Raw genomic sequence first — 21,971 nt, forward strand, 5'->3', positions numbered from 1 at the left:
CAAAAAAAAAAAAAAAGACTTCATAATTTGCCTACTAAGCACAGTTGCTATACAAAGATAAGGCAGGCCTTCCCGGTGGGAGTTACCAGTACATTAACATTGGTGCTGTTCACTCCGATGTCCTGCGTGAGGATTTTGATTTTCCCTTGCTCAGATGTCCTGATGCTCCCACCACCCTGCCACCAACTCAGGGGTAGAGGACAGGCCTTTCCCACTCCATGCCTCTGCTCCCCAAGGCAGTCCACAGCCTGCCCTGGGATGCCTAAGGCCAGGAACTCAGAGCATCAGTCGACATGGATGGGACCATGCACTCCTGCCACATCGCCCCACTGCCCGAAGTCCACTCTGGGCCCAGGGCCCAGTCACACTTGCTTGCCATGGACTACTCACTCACACTGGCTGTGGCAAGGAAAAATGGAGGTGTATGCTATTTCTGTGCACATAACCGGAGACTTCCAACGAGCATCCTGCTGATGGACACTGTCATTAAAACTTCTGTGGTTTCTGCAAGTATCAGAGGGATTCGATCAGAGCTGCTGCCTCACCATCTACATCAGACCACCTCCTGCTGGCTGCTGGGGGCCTTCAGGACTTACACCACTCCTCAGGCTTCCCCATCACCATGATGCCCTGTTCTTAGCTGTCCACCCATGAGAGTGCCCTCTTCAAGCATGTGCTGGTGAGCGATACTTACTCAACCTCTGTGCACTTTCTTTACCTCAGGGCTTGACTTTCTGTGGTGAACACATGGTTTCAGGAGAGAGTGCTTGAGCTTGGAGAGGTACCCGTGCTGCTTCTGGAGATAGATCCTTTCATGGAGCCTTCCCTTCTAGGACCTTTTCCCTTGGGTGAGACCTTCTTTCTCCTTTTGAGACAGTTTAATGCCAGGCTGGGCCTGAATAGACTGTTCTCTGGCTTAGGAGCACTGGCTCTAAATTTAGACCCGGCACAAGTCAGGGAAATTAATCCCTATTCTCACTCATGAGTCTCTAGTTCTTCACTGCCTGTCCCCATGTCCTGGGATGTAATTTACACTAAACAGAAAACAGTATCTCTGTCTGTCCCATGCCCAGGCCTCCCTCTTCTCCCTTCTTTGTTGTAGATCCTGGTTTGTGCCTGTGAAAATCCGGTCTGACCCCTTTCTGCAGGAACCCTGTGTGAGCCCTGTGTTCCCATAGGTGTCTGACCATGAAGACCCTTGTACAAGTAAGCTCTCTCTTTTGTCCGGGACTTTGCTACTTCGTGCTCACTCTGCCACCCAAGCACAGTGCCTCATCTGTGCACATCAGTGTCCCAGTTGTGTGTGCATGCACACTCTTGCTTCTCCTTTGCTCTGCAGATCTCAAAGAAGGTAAACTTATAAGCTACAGGAAATACTCAGACCTACGCCTTATGGACCAAATAGACTGCACTCAGATAAGTGCATCTGCCTGAAGATCCCACTTACTGCCTATTCGAAAGGTGGGAGTCCTCTGGGTTTCAAATGTACATCTAAGAAAAAGTTTTCTCCCAAACGTGCTTAATCTTATTCTCTGCCTATAATATATGTGTTTTAGAATCTTGCCAAGTCCAGGCGATTACTACACCCAGGACAGTTCCATAGAAGAGACCCCCATATGTTCTAATCTCCTCTCACAGACACAGATGCTTCTATTGGACCTGTTCCTTCTGACCTATACTTGGATGGTTCCACAGACCATGGACAATATGGAGACAGAAAACTGAACAAATAACCCCACACCCATCTTTTTAGGTTCTAGAGACACATCGCCGCAAAGCAAGCAGGAAGTAGTCAGACATCACAACCCAATTCCTGCTTCACCATCGAGTCTACTCTTTTTTAATTAAACCTAAATGGGAGAATGTTGGTGTTCTGTCTAAGCTCAAGAGCACAGCTGCATGGGAACAGCCAGGTATGCACTACCCACAGTTGCCTGGCAATAGCCAGCTGTGCCTGACACTAGAAAAGGGGCTGTTTGACCTGTCTTACCCTCTCTTACTTCTCTTCCTCTTTCTTTGCTGCTCATGCCCCCTTCCCCATCCCTCCCCCCATATGTCCATGGCCAGCCGCCTTTCTGATCTTCTACTCTTCTCTCATTTAACCTCTTCACATGGAACCAAGGTGGCTTGGCGTGTTCTGTCAGGGCACAGGCCAAAATTCGAAACCCTAACAATTATGTCCTCCTTTGTCCGAAGAGACAGACAGGAAGAAGACACAGAGAAGATGAAGATGACTCAGATCCATGTGCATCTGGTTCACCTTCCTCCATCTCCTGTCTCTTCCTGGTCACCTCTCTGTCCCCTCTCTCTAAACTTTCAGCCTGCCTTCTTTTCCCACTGCCCAATCACAGGCTCATGTAACTAATTAAGATTTGTACCTGGCCTCACCTGCATACAGACAGCAATCCACAGGTCAGTTTGGTTCCCTATGGCAAGAGGTTTCCTTGTTCAGACTCAGACTGGCAAATCCTTTGACCAATGTCAAAGACTGCAGTGGCCTAGAAGCCTCTGTAGATCATAGTAACCAGAACCAAGGTCTTAGGTACGGTTACCGTATTCTCTAGAATCAATGCACCTGTCATTTTGAACTATGGAACCTATGGCCTTACAATTTCTTGGGAAATGACCAAGTTGTGTACAGTTAAAACATCAAGCATTTTGATTGCTGATATCTCTAGCCACCGTTTGCCCTATGATATTTGCATTATACTCCTGAGAAACTATACCAGTGGTCTCCCTTATGCATTCATCTATAGGCCTCTACATGCTCTCAATGGTCTAATTGCTCTCTTACATTCTGTGTTTGCATCCCCAAAAGCCAACATTTCTATCCATGACTGTCTAGTTTCTACGTCTGACAGGGTTCTATAAACACCTGAACTTAACCTCTGTAAGAATTCTCTAAAGGAATTCTCCAGAATCCTATTTTAGTAAAGAGGTAGATTTTTTCCCCTCAGGTTTTGCAACCAGACCCCAAGCTCTTAAAGTGGCAACACAACATTGTTCATTCACACCTTCAGATCTGATTTGTTCCTGTAAGTCAGCATAAGGCCCATCACCAGGTAGTTGTTCTTTAGCAACAGTTATTCCACTTGTTAATTACAAGGGCTGGTGCTGTAGCTTCATGCCTCTACCTCAACAACCACTGTAATTGTTGACCACCTGACACCAACCCCTTCCCATGTTCTGGGATCACCTCATGCTGTGGCCTAGTTATTTAGCCTTTCATTAACATGAGAAAAGTGTAAATGATACAAAACAACAGGTTCTTCAAAATGCTTTAAATCTAGCATTTCTATTAGTCACCAGGTCAGCTCAGTGGCAGGAATAGCATCAGTAGCAGGCACATGCTGCAGAGACACTGGGAAGGATGAAGGTCTCTCTGGAGGCCCAAGCAAAACCTGTGGTAATGCACTCACTCACACACTAACCCTTTGTGCCTGTGCTGCCTCCTGCTCTTCCCTGCCCCTTGTCTCCCTGAGGCACTTTGGGTACCTGGTAGTGAAAGCACGGGGAGCAGGGCAGGGCGGCTCCTTCCCTTCCAGTCTATTTCTTTCCCCTTTTCATCATGGGGTACATTCCCAGTCTCATTTACCAAGCCTGAGCATTTTTCTCCCCCTGGCCTGTTTTTCTTTCCACCATTTCAACTTCCAGTCCCAAATCTTTTTTAGCAAAAGAGAACTGAGTGAACATTCTGAGTATTCGCCCTTCCCTCCAAACTTTCAGAATGCTATGTGAACACTGGAAAGCAAAACCACCCACCCTCTCCAGGAACACTGTAGCAGACCACCCAGCCAATGTAGCTGCCATTTCACCTAGTTCCTTCAGGAACATTGCTCACCCCTCAGAATCTACGGTTTCCTCTACCACATTAGGAGCAGAGTTACCCCTTATGCCTAAAGCACTTTCGGTGCCACCTGTAGGCATAAATGTTTTGAAACCTACTCATAAGCTCTCCTCTAGCTCACCACAGAGCAGGGATAGTGGAAGAGAAAAGAGATTAGGATGTGGGGAAGTGGACCTGCTCAGCAGTCTTTCTCTGGTTTGAGCTCCATCTCCTTGGGCAGCTGTTCGGTCCCAGAGCAAACACCAAACAGGACTCAGCAGCTGCAGACCAGTCCTCTAGGCAGGCAGAAAACAGGCTCGAACCAGCAGCCACAGTCTAGTTCTTTCAGCAAGCAGACACCAGGCAGCTGTACTTCAATCCTGAAGAAACCACCAGGCTGGCCACCAACCTGAGGTCAGGCCACAGAGGTGACAAGCTGCTGTGGGAACCTCGCGAGTAGTTCTATGGAGAGCTTCTCTCCATGGCAGCTTTATCACAAGTGGAGCTTAACCACGCTATGTAAGTAGAACCAATACATGCGGTGTCTTTACTGAACAATGGAGAGGTGGAGCAAACCAAAGCTCAGTGCTCATCTCCCACTGTCTGTGGGGTCAGATTTATACTCCTTCATCAGGAGCCCTTTCACTGTCTGCTATATCCAAACATCCTTTCACATATGTCTGCTTCTGGAAAAGGCTTTGACGTGTTTGCTTTAGCAAGACATCCTTTCATCTCTGTGCCTGAGCAAATCATTTGGCAAAATTAACTTTTCAAAGAACTAGAAGTTTCCACTTCATATTCCCCCTTTTCTCTAAGAATTATCCTTTTCCCTATCATTAGGAATCTACATGCAATGGAAATTTTGTAAGAACCATCACATTTTCAATAAATGCCACATGCATAGTAAAGTCAAATCATTGACAAAAACTTACCTTACTATCAATATAGAACACTTCAAAACAATTTAACATTTCTATCAAAATACAATTAAAAAAACCTTAAATGGCTATCAATATGTAATGATAAACCAAAAATCTTAAAGTTCTATAAACATAATGAAACAAAAATACCTTAAATTTCTAATACACGATAAACTCCAAAAAAATGACTTTAAGTATTTATCAATCTCTGATAATAACCAATAATACCCTTCCATCCTAGATAACAATTAGAGCACATCAAATGACCAAACCTATCCACACAACGTTAAGGGACTAGGGCGACGATCTTCAGAAAACTGCTTCCTGCTGAATTGGGGTGAGGAATTCCTGTATGGGCCCCAAAGAGAAAAAAATGGTTAGTTTGAGAAAAGGTCGCTGTAGCATGTGTTGGCCAATCTGTCTTTCTAGTTTCTGTGCTAGCCCTTTTGAAGTTGATTTGCATGCACAGTTAGGAGAATCATTAACTGACACAGTCTGTGAATCACCTGGGCTTGGTGAAGACACTGTCGCAGCTCACAAGAGGTTTCTCTTAGTCAGATCTAAACTTTAAAAGGTTCTGTGGGTACCCATATATCTTCAATTCTGTATATACAGAAGCATAAACACATCCCCTGGATTCTATTACCGGGTTCCTTCCCCATGTCAACACATCCTTGCATTGCTTGGCCTAGTTATTCACGTTTCTCAATAACCTCTTCCAGGTGTTGTTCCATTTTCACCAACATTAAGAATATTGAGGGTAAGACCCTGCAGACATCACCAACAGCCACCCTAGCCAGAAGCTCAGCGCCACCTCGGATCAGCATCAGCAAAATGGCTGGATGATCCTCAGGGTCTGGTGCAGTCCTCACCTTGGGTCTGTCCAACAGTGACCCAGTGCTGTTTTCCGCAGGCATATCAAGAACCATGAGCAGCTTTACTAAGGAAAATATTGGTTGCCATATTCTTGAGGAAGGCTTTACTGCCAAGGACATTCTACACCAAAAGAAAAAAAGAAAAAAAAGGAAAAAAAAAAAAGAACTCTTCCCTGACAATAAGGAAGCTTTCTATATATCACACCTCGAAGAGATTCTAAAGCAGCATCTGAGGTGGCTAAAAGCTCTTGCCTTGTGACTCCCTTCCACAGACAAGTGGAACGACAGCAGAGCTCTAGCTGCAAGTGGGAGAGGATTTGACTGTGCAAGCAAGAGTGGCATTCAGTTGGTGTAGAGGCTTGGGTGCCTCCAGAGAGCATTACCTATGCAAATCCTTGTAAACAAGTGTCTCAAGTCAAGTATGCCGCCAGTAATGGAGTCCACATTAGGACCTTGTCAGTGAAATTGAATTGATGGAAGTCACCAGAGCACATCCAAAGGCAAAGTTGGTTTTACATATGGACGTTGACACTTCCAGAGCCTTTTGTCGCCTCAATGTCAAGTTTGTTGCCACACTTAAAACCAGAAGGCTTCTCATGGAACAGGCAAAAGACCATCTGCTTCCATGAGGGCAGTAGATGTACTGACCCTGAGACCTTCATGCAGGCAGCATCACACACCCGCTGTGTCTTTGACATGGAATGAGAAGTTGGTTTCAGCGTGGATCTGCTTGAAATTGGTGGTGGCTCTCCTGGATCTGAAGATACAAAGCTTAAATTTGAAGGGAACACAGTGTAATCCACCCAGCTGTGGACTAGCACTTGCCATCCGACTCTGGAGTGAGAACCATAGCTGAGCCGGGCAGATACTGTGTCTCCTCTGCTTTCACACTTGCAGTCGACATCATTGCCCAGTGAAAGTGTGGAAGGAGCAGCCTGTTCTGATGATGAAGAGGAGTCAATGAGCAAGGCTTCATGTGTTCTGTGAATGGTGGAGAGTGTATGGATCATTTACCTGCATTCCTTATGATCATGCACATGGGAAGGCCTAGGGCAGAAGATTTACTCATCCAGCATCTGGGGAAAATCATGAAGGTACCCACCTGGTCCCTACAGATCTGTATCTTTGGTGGTTGAATTGTTTGGACTTTAAAACACAGATAACTAGTGGATCTCCCCTTTGTTTTTTCTGGAGCAATCTGTAATCCCAAGTATAGTAGAATCTTTTGTTTTACCATGTTCCCTAACCCACCTTTATCAGAATCAGCCAACAGAATGTCTTTCATAAAATGGTAAATGAGAGATGGAGGGAATTGCTTACAAATAATTGTGAACGGTTGTTACACAAAAATACGACAAAGTTGGACTATTTAAGATTCCCTTTGGACTAACTTTGCAGTTCTCTCTTTAGGGCTATTATTGGAACTAGGTAGGGAGAATGCAAACCTTTCCCTGTCTTTCTTATGCAAAGGTATTTTGAAAAACAACCTTTCAAGCCAATTGTTACTATAAGCTATGACATAGTAACAAAGTAAAAGAGGTGGATTTTCCCCCCAGGTCCTGCAACCAAATCCACAAGGGCTGGTTCTGTAGCTTCATATGCCTCTGCCTTGACAACCATTGTCATTGTTGACCAGTTGACACCAACCCCTTCCCATCTTCTGGGATCACCTCATGCTGTGGCCTAATTATTTAGTGTTTCATTAACATAAGAAGAGTGTAAATGATACAAAACAACAGATTCTTCAAAATGCTTTAAATCTAGCATTTCTATCAGTCACCAGGTCAGCTCAGTGGCAGCAATAGCATCAGTAGCAGGCACACCCTGCAGAGACACTGGGAAGGATGCAGGTGCCTCAAGAGGCCCAAACAAAACCTGTAGTAATGCACTCACTCACACACTAACCCTTTGTGCCTGTGCTGCCTCCTGCTCTTCCCAGCCCCTTGTCTCCCTGAGGCATTTGGGCACCTGGTAGTGACAGCACAGGGAGCAGGGCAGGGCGGCACTTTCCCTTCCAATATATTTCTTTCCCCTTTTCATCATGGGGTGCATTACCAATCTCATTCACCAAGCCTGAACCTTGTTCTCCCCTTGACCTGTTTTTCTTTCCAACCATTTCAACTTCTAGTTCCAAACTCTCAGTGCATAGCCAAGTCTGTAATCTTTTTTAGCAAAAGAGAATTGAGTGAACCTTTTCCGCCTTCCCTCCAAACTTTCAGCTGGTATGTGAACACTACAGAGCAAAACCACACACCCTCTCCAGGAACACTGTAGGAGACCACCCAGCCAATGTAGCTGCCATTTTACCTACTTCCTTCAGGAACATTGCTCACCCCTCAGAATCTACAGTTCCCTCTATCACATTAGAAGCAGAGTTACCCATTATGCCTAAGGCACTTTGGGTGCCACCTGTAGGCATAAATGTTATGAAACCTCCTTTTAAGCTCTCCTCTAGCCCACCACAGAGCAAGGGTAGTGGAAGAGAAAAGTTATTAGGATGTGGGGAAGTGGACCTGCTCAGCAGTAGTTCTCTGGATTAAGCTCCCTCTCCTTGGACAGTTGTTCAGTCCCAGAGCAAACACCAAACACGACTCAGCAGCTGCAGACCAGTCCTCTAGGCAGGCAAACAGGCAGGAACCAGCAGCCACAGCCCAGTCCTTCCAGTTAGAAAACACCAGGCAGCTTTAGTTCAATCCTGAAGAAACCACCAGGCTGGCCACCGACCTGAGGTCAGGCCACAGAAGTGACAAGCTGCTGCAGGACCCTCACGAGCAGTTCTTGGGCAAGCTTCTCTCCATGGCAGCTTTATCACAGGTTGAGCTCAACCACGCTATGTAAGGGGAACCAATACATGTGGTATCTTTACTGAAGAATGGCGAGGTGGAGCAAACCAAAGCTCAGTGCTCATCTCCCACAGTCTGTGGGGTCAGATTTATACTCCTTCATCAGGAGCCTTTTCACGTGTCTGCTATATCCAAACAGCCTTTCCCCTGTGTCTGCTTCAGGAAAAGTCTGACGTGTTTGCTTTACTAAGACATCCTTTCATCTCTGTGCCTGAGCAAATCATTTGACAAAATTACCTTTTTAAAGACCTAGAAGTCTCCTCTTCATATACCCCTTTTTGTTTAAGAATTGTCCTATTCACTATCATGAGCAATCTACACACACTGGGAACTATTGTAAAAACCATCACATTTTCAATAAATGCCACATGCATAGTATAGTCAAGTACTTAACAAAACCTTACCTTTCTATCAATATACAATACTTAAAAAAAAACCTCAGGTTTCTATCAATATACAATACTTCAGAACAATTTAAATTTCCATCAAAATACAATGCAAACAAAACCTTCAATTGCTTTCCAAATGTAATGGTAAAACAAAAATTTGAAAATTCTAAAAACGTAATGAAAAAAACCTTCAAATTCTAATGTAACAAAATTCCAACAAAATGACTTTAAATGTCTATCAATCTCTAATCATAACTCATAATAACCTTCCATCCTAGATCACAATTGTATCACATCAAATGACCAAACCTATCCACCCCACCTTAAGGGACTAGGGCGACCATCTTCAGAAAACTGCTTTCTGCTGAATTGGGGTGAAGAATTCCTAAATGGGCCCCAAAGAGAAAAGGATGGTTAGTTTGAGAAAAGGCAGCTGAAGCGTTTGTTGGCCAATCTGTCTTTCTAGTTTCTGTGCTAGCCCTTTTGAAGTTGATTTGCATGCACAGTTAGGAGAAACCAGTAACTGAGACAGTCTGTGAGTCACCTGGGATGTTTGCTGGGTGAAGACACTGTCTCAGCTCACAAGACGATTTGCCTAGTCAGATATAAAATTTATAAGGTTCTATTGGTAGCCATATTTTTCAATCCCTGTAGAAACGTAAGCATAACCACATCCCCTTAATACTATTACCAAGTTCACTTCTCCTGTCAACACACCCTTACATTGGTTGGTCTAGTTCCTTGTACTCTGTCACCTGTATCAATATCTTCCCAAGGAGCAACTACCATATCATTTTCTCATTTGTTGTCCTGGAATTGAGGCAATATCAATTTGAGTACCCCATTTTTGTAAAAGATGCCTTCCCCATAAGTTTATGGGTATGTCAGCCACATAATTTCTCAATTTCTCTGTTTTCCCTTCTGGGTCCACATAGGCACCATCTTATTCATGGTAATTAAGCAATTTCTATAAATTGTATCTAAAGTGGCCAATCTGGATCCCAAGACTTTTGGGAAAGTAAACTAACATCAGCTCCTGTATCTTCCTGCATTTGGACAACCTGGGTCTCTGATCATAGACCTGTGTGCCAGAGCACATGTTTCCCAGTGCTTCCAAAAGCTCCTGTTCATGCCACAGGAGCAGCCTTGCTCCTGATGTAGGGAAATAACTCAGCCATTCTATCCCCTTCCTCCCCTTTAGCAGGTTTTATTTCTTCCTTGGGATCCCCATCTACTACACCTGGATAGACCATGAGTGCTTGAGCAGTGAATCCACTTCTTCCCAAGATTACTCCCACTGTCCCTGAGGGGAAGGAACCGCACCCACCAGTCCTTAACTTAACAACATTCCTCTTTGGGGATAATGAAAGAGGGATCTGTGGCCAGATCCTAAGCTACACTTTCTTCTGCAGACACGTCTAAGATCAGAAACAATAATGCTTCATACGTCCAGACTGACCAAAAGGAAAACGTTAATTGTTTGCTCTGGGGACTCAGGCTGACAGGCCCCTTGATGTTGCCTGTAGTTTTACAATCATTACCTCCTAAGCCCAGGCCTAAGGCCAATGATACCAGCCCCTCCTGCCTTTCCTCTTCTTCCACCATTCTTAGTTATGGGATTGTCCTCTGCCAACCCTAACCTGGCCTCTTTCTCTACACATCACTGCTCTGGGGGTTCTTGCCACCAGCTTGCCTCTGAGCCCTTTGACTCTGGGGACAAAAGACACAGAGCTGGAGGTATTGCACAGAGGTTAAGAGGACTGACTGCTCTTCCAGCGTTTCTGACTTTTAATTTCCAGCAACCACATGGCTGCTCACAACCAGCTGTAATGGGATATGAAGCCCCCTCTTCTGGTGTGTCTGGTGACAGGGACCGTGCATGCACGTGAAACAAATCTTAAAAAAAAAATCTTCATAATTTGCCTACTAGGCACAATTGCTATGCAAAGATAAGTCAGGCTTTCCAGGTGGGATTGACCAGTTCATTACCTCTGTGTCTCCTCCTGCTCTAAACTTGAGGCTTGTTCCACCATCTCCTGCCAAATATCTTTGACTACCCAACCAAGGCTGCAGACCTTAGCTTTCCCAGAGCCCTTCCATGATTATTGGTACTCTGTCTAAGCTCTACCCCCACAGTTGCCTGGCGATAGCCAGCTGTGCTCGACAGTAAAAATGTGGGCCGCTTGCCCTGTCTTACCCTCTCTTACTTCTCTTACTCTTTATTCTTCACTGCTCTTGCCCCCTTCCACACGACACCATCCGAATGCCCGTGGCTGGCCGCCGTTCTGCTCTTCTACTCTTCTCTCATTAACATTCTGCACGTGGAATCATGGTGGGTGGGTGTGTTCTGTCCAGGAACCGGCCGAGATTCAAAATGCTAACATTAAACCGAATCACGGGATTGAACCAGGAACCCTCACATTGGTGCCATGACTCGGATGCACCATGTGAGGATTTTCATCTCCCTGAGCCCATATGCTCTGGCACCCCCGCCACACTGCTGCCTTCCGTGAGACAGAGTATAGTATATGCCTCTGCTGTCTGCAGGGGCCCCCATTCCACCCTGGGCCACCTCTGGCCCGGGGCACGGAGCCTTGGTGAAGATGGATAAAACCATGGACTCCCGAGACAATGCCACGTTGCCCAAGAATTGCAGTGCCAGCCTCTTCGGTGCGCATGACCCGAGACTGCTGCTGAGCGTCCTAATGTTGAGTCCTACCTTTACTTCTGCTGCCTCTTCTGTGGGCATCACAGGGATTAAATCAAACCAGCTGCGACACCATGTAAGCCATCAGACCACTAACACCTGCTGACTGCGGGGGGACTCAGGACTTACACGTCTCCAGCAGGCCTCCGCATCGCCACGATGCCCTGCGTATAGCTGCCCACCAAGCAGAGTGCCCTCTTCAAGCACATGCTTGTGAGAGGTACCTACTCCACCTCTGTAAGCTTTACCTCAGAGCTTGACTTTCCATGGGGTACACATGGTTTCAGGGGAGCGTTCGTGAGCTTGGAGCTGCCCATGCTGCCTCTGGGGATAGAGCCTTTCACTGAGCCTCTTTCTGAACATTTTCCCTTGGGTGAGACTTTCTCTTTTTGAGACAGATTAATGCCAGGCCAGACCTCTATAGAATGCTCACTGGCCCAGGAGCACTGGCTCTAAGTCTACCCACAGCACTGCACTGGTCGGGGCAATTAATCCCTATTCTCACACATGGGTCTCTAGGTCTTCGATGCCTATCCCCACTTCCTGGGATGTTTTGGACTAATTGATACTAACCAGAAAACAGTATCTCTTTTTGCCCCATTAGCAGGCCTCCCTCTTCTCCCTTCTTTATTGCTGTAGTTCCTGCCTTGTGAAAAGCAGGTCCAACCCCATTCTTCAGGAACCTTGTCTGCGAAGAATGCTTTCCCACGCATGTGTGGCCCCGAACAACCTTGTACAAGCAAGCTCTCCCTCTCTCTGTCCAGGACTTTGATCCAGCGTGCTCACACTGCCAGCCAAGCACAGTGCCTCAGCTGTGCACACCAGTTTCCCAGCTCCCTGTGAATGCACACACTTGCTTCTCCCTTGCTCTGCAGATCTTAAAGAATGTAAACTTTTATAAGCTACAGGAAATACTCAGATCTACCTCTTATGAACCAAAGACTCCACTCAGAGAAGTTCATCTGCCTAAAGATCCCACTTACTACCTATTCCTAAGGGTGGGAGTCCTCTGGGTTTCAAGTGTACATCTAAGAAAAAGTTTTCTTTTCTCCCAAACGCACTTAATCTTATTCCCTGCCTGTAATAAACATATATGTGTGTTACAGCATCTTTTCAAGTCCAGGCACTTACTACACCCAGGACAGCTCCAGAGATGAGACCTCTAGATGTTACAATCTCCTCTCACAGACACAGACACTTATATTGGACCTGTTCCTTCTGACCTATCCTCAGACGGTTCCACAGACCATGGACAACAGGGAGACAGCCAACTCTAGGACTGTACAATCTTCAGCATACCATTTTTCTAGGTTCCCTAGAGACATGTCACCACAAAGCAAGCAGGAAGTAGAAGAGTTTACGACAAGACCATTCCTGCTTCACCATCACCACGAATTTTTTTTTTAATTAAACCAAACTGGGGAATGTTGGTATTCTGTCTAAGCTCAAAGAACATAGCTACGTGGGAACAGCCAGGTATGCTCTACCCCTCAAATGCCTAGCAACAGCCTGATACTCTAAAAGGGGCTGCTTGCACTGTCTTACCCTCTTACTCATCTTACTCTGTTCTTCACTGCTCTTCCCCCCTTACAAATCACTCCCCCTCCATGTGTCCATGGCTGGCTACCTTTCTGCTCTTCTCTCCTTTAACTACTTCAGGTGGAACCATGGTGGCTTGGAGAGTTCTGACAGGGCACAGGCCGTGATTTGAAACCATAACAATTATTATGTCCTCCTTTGTCCAAAGAGAGACAGACAGAAACTCAGAGAAGATGAAGATGAAGCAGATCCACGTGGCTCTTAGACTACCAATCCTGTGACTGATGTCTACCCTTTGCACAGAGGCTGCAGTAGCCTGAAAGCCTCTGTAGCTCACAGTAACCAGAACCTGCCCCTTCTTAGCTACAATTACCGTATTCTCTAGAATCAGTGCACCAGTCTTTTTAAACTCTGGAACCTTTAGCCTTACACTTTCTCTGGTTATGACCAAATGGACCACAATTAAAACATCAAGCATTTTGATTCCTGATATTCTAGCCAACTTTTGCCCTATGAGATTTGCATTATACTACTGAACCAACACCAGTGGTTTCCCTTATCCATTCATGTAAAAGGGCTCTACTTACTATCAATGGACCAATTGTTCCCTTACATTCCCTGTTTGCATTCCTGAGGCCAATATTTGCATCAAGGACTGTCTGGTTTCAGAGTCTGATATAGCTCTACTCACAGCTGATCTCAACCTCTGTAAGAATTCTGTAAATGATTCTCCAGAACCCTATTTTGGTAAAAGAGGTCGATTTTCCCCGAGATTCTGCAACCAGATCCCAAGCTCATAAAGTTGTAAAGCAACATTGTACATTTGCACCATCAGATCTGATTTGCTCCTGAAAGGCATCTTAACGCCCATCACCCAGCAGCTGGTCTTTAGTAACAGTTATTCCACTTGTTAATCACAATGGCTGGTTCTGTAGCTTCATGCCCCTGCCTCAAAAACCACTGAAGTTGTTAACCAGGTGACAACAACCCCTTCCAGACTTGTGGGATCACCTCATGCTGTGGCCTAGTTATTTAGGGTTTCTTTGATAGAGGAAGAGTATAAATGATACAAAACAATAGATTCTTTAAACTGCTCTAAAATCTAGCATTTCCATCAGTCACCAGGTCAGCTCACTATCAGGAATAGCATCAGTAGCAGGCACATGCTGCAGAGACACTGGGAAGGATGCATGCGTTTCCGCAGGCCTGAGACAATCTTGTGGGAGTGCACTCACTCACACATCATCCTTTTGTGCCTGTGCTATCTCCTGCTCTTCCCAGCCCCTGTCTCCCTGAGCCATTTGGGCACCTGGTAGTGAAAGCGCAGGGAGCAGGGCAGGGCGGCTCCTTCCCTTCCAGTCTATTTCTGTCCCCTTTTCATCATGGGGTACATTCCCAGTCTCATTCACCGAGCCTGAGCCTTCTTCTCCCTCTGCCGTTTTGCCTTCCAAGCATTTCAACTTCTAGTCAAAAACTCTACATGCATAGCCAAGTCTGCAGTCCTTTCTAGCAGAAGAGAATTGAGTGAACCATCTGAGTTTTTGACCTTCCCTCCAAACTTTCAGAAGAGAATTTGAACATACAAAGCAGAAACAAAACAAAACAAAATCTTCTAGTTACACAGTAGGATAGCACCCAGCAACTGTAGCTGCCATTTTACCAACTTCCTTCAGTAACATGGCTCACACCTCAGAATCTACAGTTTCCTCTACCACATTAGAAGCAGAATTACTCATTATGCCTAGGGCACTTTGGGTGTCACTTGTAGGCATAAGTGTTTTGAAACCTCCTCTTAAGCTCTCCTCTAGCCCACAGTAGAGCAGATGCAGTGGAAGAGAAAAGTTATTAGGATGTGGGCAAGTGGACCTGCTCAGCAGTAGTTTTCTAGGATTGAGCTCCATCTCCTTGGGCAGCTGTTCGGTCCCAGAGCAAACACCAAACAGGACTCAGCAGCTGCAGACCAGTCCTCCAGGCAGGCAGAAAAGAGGCAGAAGCCAACAGCCACAGTCCAGTCCTGTCAGCAAGCAGACACCAGGCAGCTGTACTTCAATCCTGAAGAAACCACCAGGCTGGCCACCCACCTGAGGTCAGGCCACAGAAGTGACAAGCTGCTGCAGAACTATACAAGCAGTTCTTGGGTGAGCTTCTCTCCATGGCAGCTTTATCACAAGTTGAATTCAACAATTCTATGTGAGGCAAACCAATGCATGCAGTGTCTTTACTGAAGAATGGCCAGGTGGAGCAAACAGAATGACTTTATGTATTTTATCGATCTCTCATGATAAAAAAAAAAAAAAAAAAAAAAAAAAAAAAAAAAAAAACCTTCTATCCTAGATAACAATTTTAACACATCAAATGACCAAATCTATCCACCCCACCTTAAGGGACTAGGGCGATGATCTTCAGAAAACTGCTTCCTGCTGAATTGGGGTGAAGAATTCCTGTATGGGCCCCAAAGGAGAAAGAAATGGTTAGTTTGGGAAAACATAGCTGTGGCATTTGTTGCCCTATCTGGTTTTGTTTCTGGGCTAGCACTTTTGAAGTTGATTTGCCTGCACAGTTAGGAGAAACCAGTAACTGACACACTCTGTGAATCACCTGGGCTGTTTGCTGGGTGAAGACTCTGTCTCAGCAGAAAACAGGTTTTTCCTAGTCAGATATGATCTTTACAAAGTTCTGTTGGTAGCCATGTTTTTGATTCTCTGTAGATGCATACACATAAGCACATCCCCTTAATAGTATTGCCGGTTTCCATTCCACTATCAACACATTGTTATATTCGTTGGCCTTTCAGATATTTCAATATTTTGAGTACCCAGTTATTGCAAAACAACCTTTCCTGATGCAGGTTCACATGTATGTCAGCCACATAGTGTCTCAATTTCCATTTTTGCCCTTCAGGTCCCATACATGCAATCCATTGGATACCACCCTATTCTCGATAATTTACCAATTCCTATGAATTGTGTCAAAACCTGAGGTGGCCAATCTGGATTTCAGACCTTTGGGAAAGTATACTAACATCAGCTCCTCTATGAAAAACCCTTCTATGTCCACACCCGTATTTGGACAACCTGGTTCTCTGATCATAGACCTGTATGCCAGAGCACATGTTTCCCAGTGCTCCCAAAAGCCCCTGTTCATTCCACAGGAGCGGCCTTACTACTCATATAGGGAAATAGCTGAGCAGTTCTATCCCCTATCTCACCTAAGGTTTCATTTACTTCATGCAATCCCATCTGCTATACCTGGATAGACCATAAGTCCTTGAGAAGTGAATCCACTTCTGCCCAAGATTATCCCCAAGTACATGAACATAAGGGACCATCCATACCAGTGGTTAGCTTACAACATTCGACTTTTGGGGATAATGTAAGAGGAATCTGTGGCCAGATCCAAAGCTAACCTTCCATGAGCAGCTGTGTATAAGATTAGAAATACCTAATGCTTGGAATGTCCTGACTGACCAAAAGGAAAATGACTCGCACTGTCTGCTGCGTATCCTCTAGCTGACAGGCCCCTCAGTGTTGCCTGTAGTTATAAAATGAGCACCATCTTAGCCTAGGCCTGCAGCCAAAGCTACCGACCCCTCCCGCCTTTCCTCCTCTTCCACCATGCTTAGCTCAGGGAATGGCTGCTTCCAAACCTAACCTGGCCTCGTTCTCCACTGGTCACTGCTCAGGGAGTTCTTGCCACCAGCTTGTCTCTGAGACCTTTGAGTCTGTGGAGAGAAGACACAGGGCTGGAGAGATGGCTCACGGGTTAAGAGAACTGACTGCTCTTCCAGAGGTTCTGACTCAATTCCCAGCCATCATCGGACTCAATTTCTGACTTTTAATTTCCAGCAACCACATGGTTGCTCACAACCATCTAGAATGGGATCTGATGCCCTCTTCTGGTGTGGTTGAAGACAGGGAGAGTATACTCACATGCAATAAATATTTTTTTAAACAAAGACTTTGTAATTTGTCTAGTAGGCACAATTGCTATGGAAAGATAAGGCAGGCCTTCCAGGTAGGAGTTACCAGTTCATTATCTCTGTCTCCTCCTGCTCTAAACTTGCCGCTTCTTCCACCATCTCCTGCCAAATGTTTCTGACCACCCTTTCAAGGTTGCAGACCCTAGCTTTCTCAGAGCCCTTCCATGATTATTGTTGGTTTTCTGTCTAAGCTCCAACCCCACAGCTACCTGGGAACAGCCAGGTAAGCTCTGCCCTACAGTTCCCTGCAACAGCCAACTGTGCCTGACAGAATAACCAGGGCTGCTTGCCCTCTCTTACCCTCTTACTTCTCTCAATCCCTTCACCATCCCTCCATCCACATGCCCATGCCAGCTGCCTGTCTGCTCCTCTCCTCTCCTCTCATTAAAGTTCCTCACATGGAACCATGGTGGCTGGGTGTGTTCTGTCTGGGCATGGGCTGAGATTCAAAAGCCGAACTGGTGCCGAAATCTGGGATTGAAGAAGGAACCCTAACATTGGTCTTGTTCACCTGGATGTCCTGCGTGAGGATTTTGATTTCCCCTTGCTCACAGGTCCTGATGCTCCCACCACCCTGCCACCAACTGAGGGGCAGAGGACAGGCCTTTTCCACCACATGCCTCGGCTGCCTAGGGCCAGGAACTTGGAGCATTGGTGGAGATGGATGGAACCATGCACTCCTGCCGCATCACCGCAATGCCAGGCCAGGCCTGGATAGACTGCTTTTTGGCTCAGGAGCACTGGCTCTAAATCTAGAACCAGCACACGTCAGTGCAATTGATCCCTATTCTCACACACGAGTCCATAGGCCTTTGCTGCCTTTCCCCGTTTTGGTGGATGTAATTTACACTAAGCAGAAAACAGTATCTCTGTCTGGCCCCATCCCAGGCCTCTCTCTTATCCATATCTGACTGTTGTAGTTCCTGGTTTGTGCCTCAGGAAAAGCAGGTCTGACCCCTTTTAGGAGGAACCCTGTCATCGCTTCTCGGCCTTTTGGCTAAGATCAAGTGTAGGAGGAACCCTGTCTGTGATGCCTGCTTTCCCATGCGTTTTCAACCCCTACGACCCTTGTACAAACAAGCTCTTTCTGTCCAGGACTTTGCTCCAGCATGCTCACGTGGCCACCTGCTTGCCGTGCACCAGCTGTGCACACAATGTCCCAATTACATAAGCTCTACTTCTCCCTGGCTCTGCAGATCTTAAAGAATGTAATCTTATGAACTAGATAGAGTAAACCCACTCAGACCTACCTCTTATGGACCAAATAGACTGGGCAAACTTACTTATCTTACTTATCTGAGTGGAAAGATCCCATTCAGTACTTATTCCATAGGGTGGGAGTCCTCTGGGATTCAAATATACATCTAAGAACACGTTCTTTCCAAACCAACTCAATCTTATACTCTGCCTATAATAAACACAGATGTGTGTTCCAGCATCTTGTCAAGTCCAGGCGCTTACTACACCCAGGACAGGTCCAGAGAAGCGACCTCAGATGTTCCAATCTCCTCTCACAGACACAAATGCTTCTTTTGAACCTGTTCCTTCTGACCTATACTCGGATAGTTCCACAGACCATGGACAACATGGAGACAGCAAACTCTAGACTGAACAAATAACCCCATCCCCATCTTTTCAGGTTCTAGAGACACATCGCCGCAAAGCAAGCAGGAAGTAGAGATCACAACCCTTCTTGCTTCACCATCGAGTCTACTCGTTTTTAATTAAACCAAAATGGCAGAACGTTGGTGTTCTGTCTAAGCTCAAAGAGCACAGCTGCATGGGAACAGCCAGGTATGCACTACCCACAGTTGCCTGGCAAGAACCAGCTATGCCTGACACTAGAAAAGGGGCTGCTTGCCCGGTCTTACCCTCTCTTACTTCTCTTCCTCTTTGTTCTTTGCTGCTCTTGTCCCCTTCCCCATCCCTCCCCCATATGTCCATGGCCAGCCGCCTTTCTGATCTTCTACTCTTCTCTCATTTAACCTCTTCACGTGGAACCATGGTGGCTTGGCTTGTTCTTTCAGGGCACAGGCCAAAATTCGAAACCCTAACAATTATGTCCTCCTTCGTCTGAAGAGACAGACAGAAAGAAGACATGGAGAAGATGAAGATGACTCAGATCCATGTGCATCCGGTTCACCTTCCTCCATCTCCTGTCTCTTCCTGGTCACCTCTCTGTCCCCTCTCTCTAAACTTTCAGCCTGCCTTCTTTTCCCACTGCCCAATCACAGGCTCATGTAACTAATTAAGATTTGTACCTGGCCTCACCTGCATACAGACAGCAATCCACAGGTCAGTTTGGTTCCCAATGGCAAGAGGTTTCCTTGATCAGACTCAGACTGGCAAATCCTTTGACCAATGTCAAAGGCTGCAGTGGCCTAGAAGCCTCTGTAGCCCATAGTAACCAGAACCTGCAAGGTCTTAGGTACGGTTACCGTATTCTCTAGGATCAATGTACCTGTCATTTTGAACTCTGGACCCTTTGGCCTTAAAATTTCTTGGGAAATGACCAAATTGTCTATAATTAAAACATTGAGCATTTTGATTGCTGATAGCTCTAGCCACCATTTGCCCTGTGATATTTGCATTATGCTCCTGAGAACCTATACAGGTGGTCTCCCATATGCATTCATCTATAGGGCTCTACATGCTCTCAATGGTCTAATTACTCTCTTACATTCTGTGTTTGCCTCCCCAAAGACAATATTTCTATCAATGGCTGTCTACTTTCTGAGTCTGATAGAGTTCTATAAACAGCTGAACTTAACCTCTGTAAGAATTCTCTAAAGGAATTCACCAGAATCCTATTTTAGTAAAGAGGTAGATTTTCCTCCTCAGGTTCTGCAACCAGACCCCAAGCTCTTAAAGTTGCAACACAACATTGTTCAATTACACCCTCAGATCCGATTTGGTCCTGTAAGTCAGCATAACATCCTTCACCAAGCAGCTGTTCTTTAATAAGTTATTCCACTTTCGAAATTACAAGGGCTGGTTCTGTAGTTTCATGCCTTCACCACCACAACCACAGTAATTGTTGACCAGCTGACACCAACCCCTTCCCATCTTGTGCGATCACCTCATGCTCTGGCCTAGTTCTTTAGCCTTTCATTAACATAGGAAGAGTATAAATGATACAAAAAAAACAGACTGTTCAAAATGCTTTAAATCTAGCATTTCTATCAGTCACCAGGTCAGCTCAGTGGCAGGAATAGCACCAGTAGCAGGCACATGCTGCAGAGACACTGGGGAAGGATGAAGGTGCCTCTGGAGGCCCAAGCGAAAGTTGTGGTAATGCACTCACACACTAACCCTTTGTGCCTGTGCTGCCTCCTGCTCTATCCAGCCCCTTGTCTCCCTGAGGCACTTTGGGCACCTGGTAGTGAAAAGCACGGGGAGCAGGGCAGGGCGGCTCCTTCCCTTCCACTATTTATTTCCTCTTTTCATCATGGGGTACATTACCAGTCTCATTCACCAAGCCTGAACATTGTTCTCCCCGTGGCTCTTTCTTTCCAACCATTTCAATTTCTAGTCCCAAACTCTACGTGCATAGCCAAGTCTGCAATGTTTTTTAGCAAAAGAGAATTAAGCGAACCTTCTGAGTTTTCAGCCTTCACTCCAAACTTTCTGAATGGTATGTGAACATACAAAGCAAAACCAAAAGTCCTTCTCTCAGGAACAAAGAGTAGGATAGCAGCCCCAACTGTAGCTGCCATTTTACCAACTTCCTTCAGTAACATTGTTAACACCTAAGAATCTATGGTTCCGGGGTTGGGGGTTTAGCTCAGTGGTAGAACGCTTGCCTAGGAAGCGCAAGGCCCTGGGTTCGGTCCCCAGCTCCGAATAAAAGAACCAAAAAAAAAAAAAAAAAAAGAATCTATGGTTCCCTCTACAACATTAGAAGCAGAGTTACCCGTTATGCCTTAGGCACACTGGGTGCCACCTGTAGGCATAAATGCTTTGAAACCTCCTCTTAAGCTCTCCTCTAGCCCACCACAGAGCAGAGGTGGTGGAAGAGAAAAGTTATTAGGATGTGGGGAAGTGGACCTGCTCAGCAGTCGTTCTCTGGATTGAGTTCCATCTCCTTGGGCAGAAGTTCATTTCCAGAGCAAACACCAAACAGGACTCGGCAGCTGCAGACTAGTCCTGTAGGTCAACCGACAACAGGCAGGAACCAGCAGCTACAATTCAGTTCATTCAGCGATCAGACACCAGGAGGCTGCACTTCAATCCTCAAGAAACTGCTAGGCTCCCCAATGACCTGATATGAGGTCAACAAAGCAACAAGCAATCTGCCATAAGAACCTCTCGATCAGTTCTATGGCAAGCTTCTCTCCGTGGCAGCTTTATCACAAGCTGAGCTCAACCACGCTATGTAAGGCGAATCAAAATATGCGGTGTCTATGCTGAAGAATGGCGAGGTGGAGCAAACCAAAGCTCAATGCTCATCTCCCACAGTCTGTGGGGTCAGAGTTATACTCCTTCATCAGGAGCCCTTTCACCTGTGTCTGCTTCAGGAAAAGTCTATGACGTGTTTCCTTAGCAAGACATCCTTTTACCTGTGTGCCCCAGCAAAACATCCTTTGATAAAATTACTTTTTAAAGACCTAGAAGTTTCCTCTTCATATAACACGTTTTTCTTTAAGAATTGTCCTTTTCCCTATCATTAGCCATCTATAAGCATTGGAAATTATTTTAAAAACCATCACACTCTATTAATGACACTTGTATAGTATAGTCAAATTATTAACAAGACCTTACATTTGTATCAATATACAATACTTAATAAACGACCTTAGGTTTCTATCAATATATTATACTTCAAAACAATTTAAAATTTCCATCAAAATACAATGCAAACAAAAACTTCAATTGCTTTCTATATGTAATGGT

General features: G+C 45.6%; 1 pseudogene; it reads left to right on the forward strand.

Moving 5' to 3' along the window:
• The first annotated feature begins 293 nt into the window (after nucleotides 1-293).
• LOC148005366 (ornithine decarboxylase pseudogene) lies at nucleotides 294-6,755 on the forward strand (annotated as a pseudogene).
• The last annotated feature ends 15,216 nt before the right edge of the window (nucleotides 6,756-21,971 follow it).

This window comes from Rattus norvegicus, chromosome 6 (genome assembly GCF_021556685.1).
Source record: "Rattus norvegicus strain SHRSP/BbbUtx chromosome 6, alternate assembly SHRSP_T2T, whole genome shotgun sequence".
In the NCBI taxonomy this organism is placed as follows: Eukaryota; Metazoa; Chordata; class Mammalia; order Rodentia; family Muridae; genus Rattus; species Rattus norvegicus.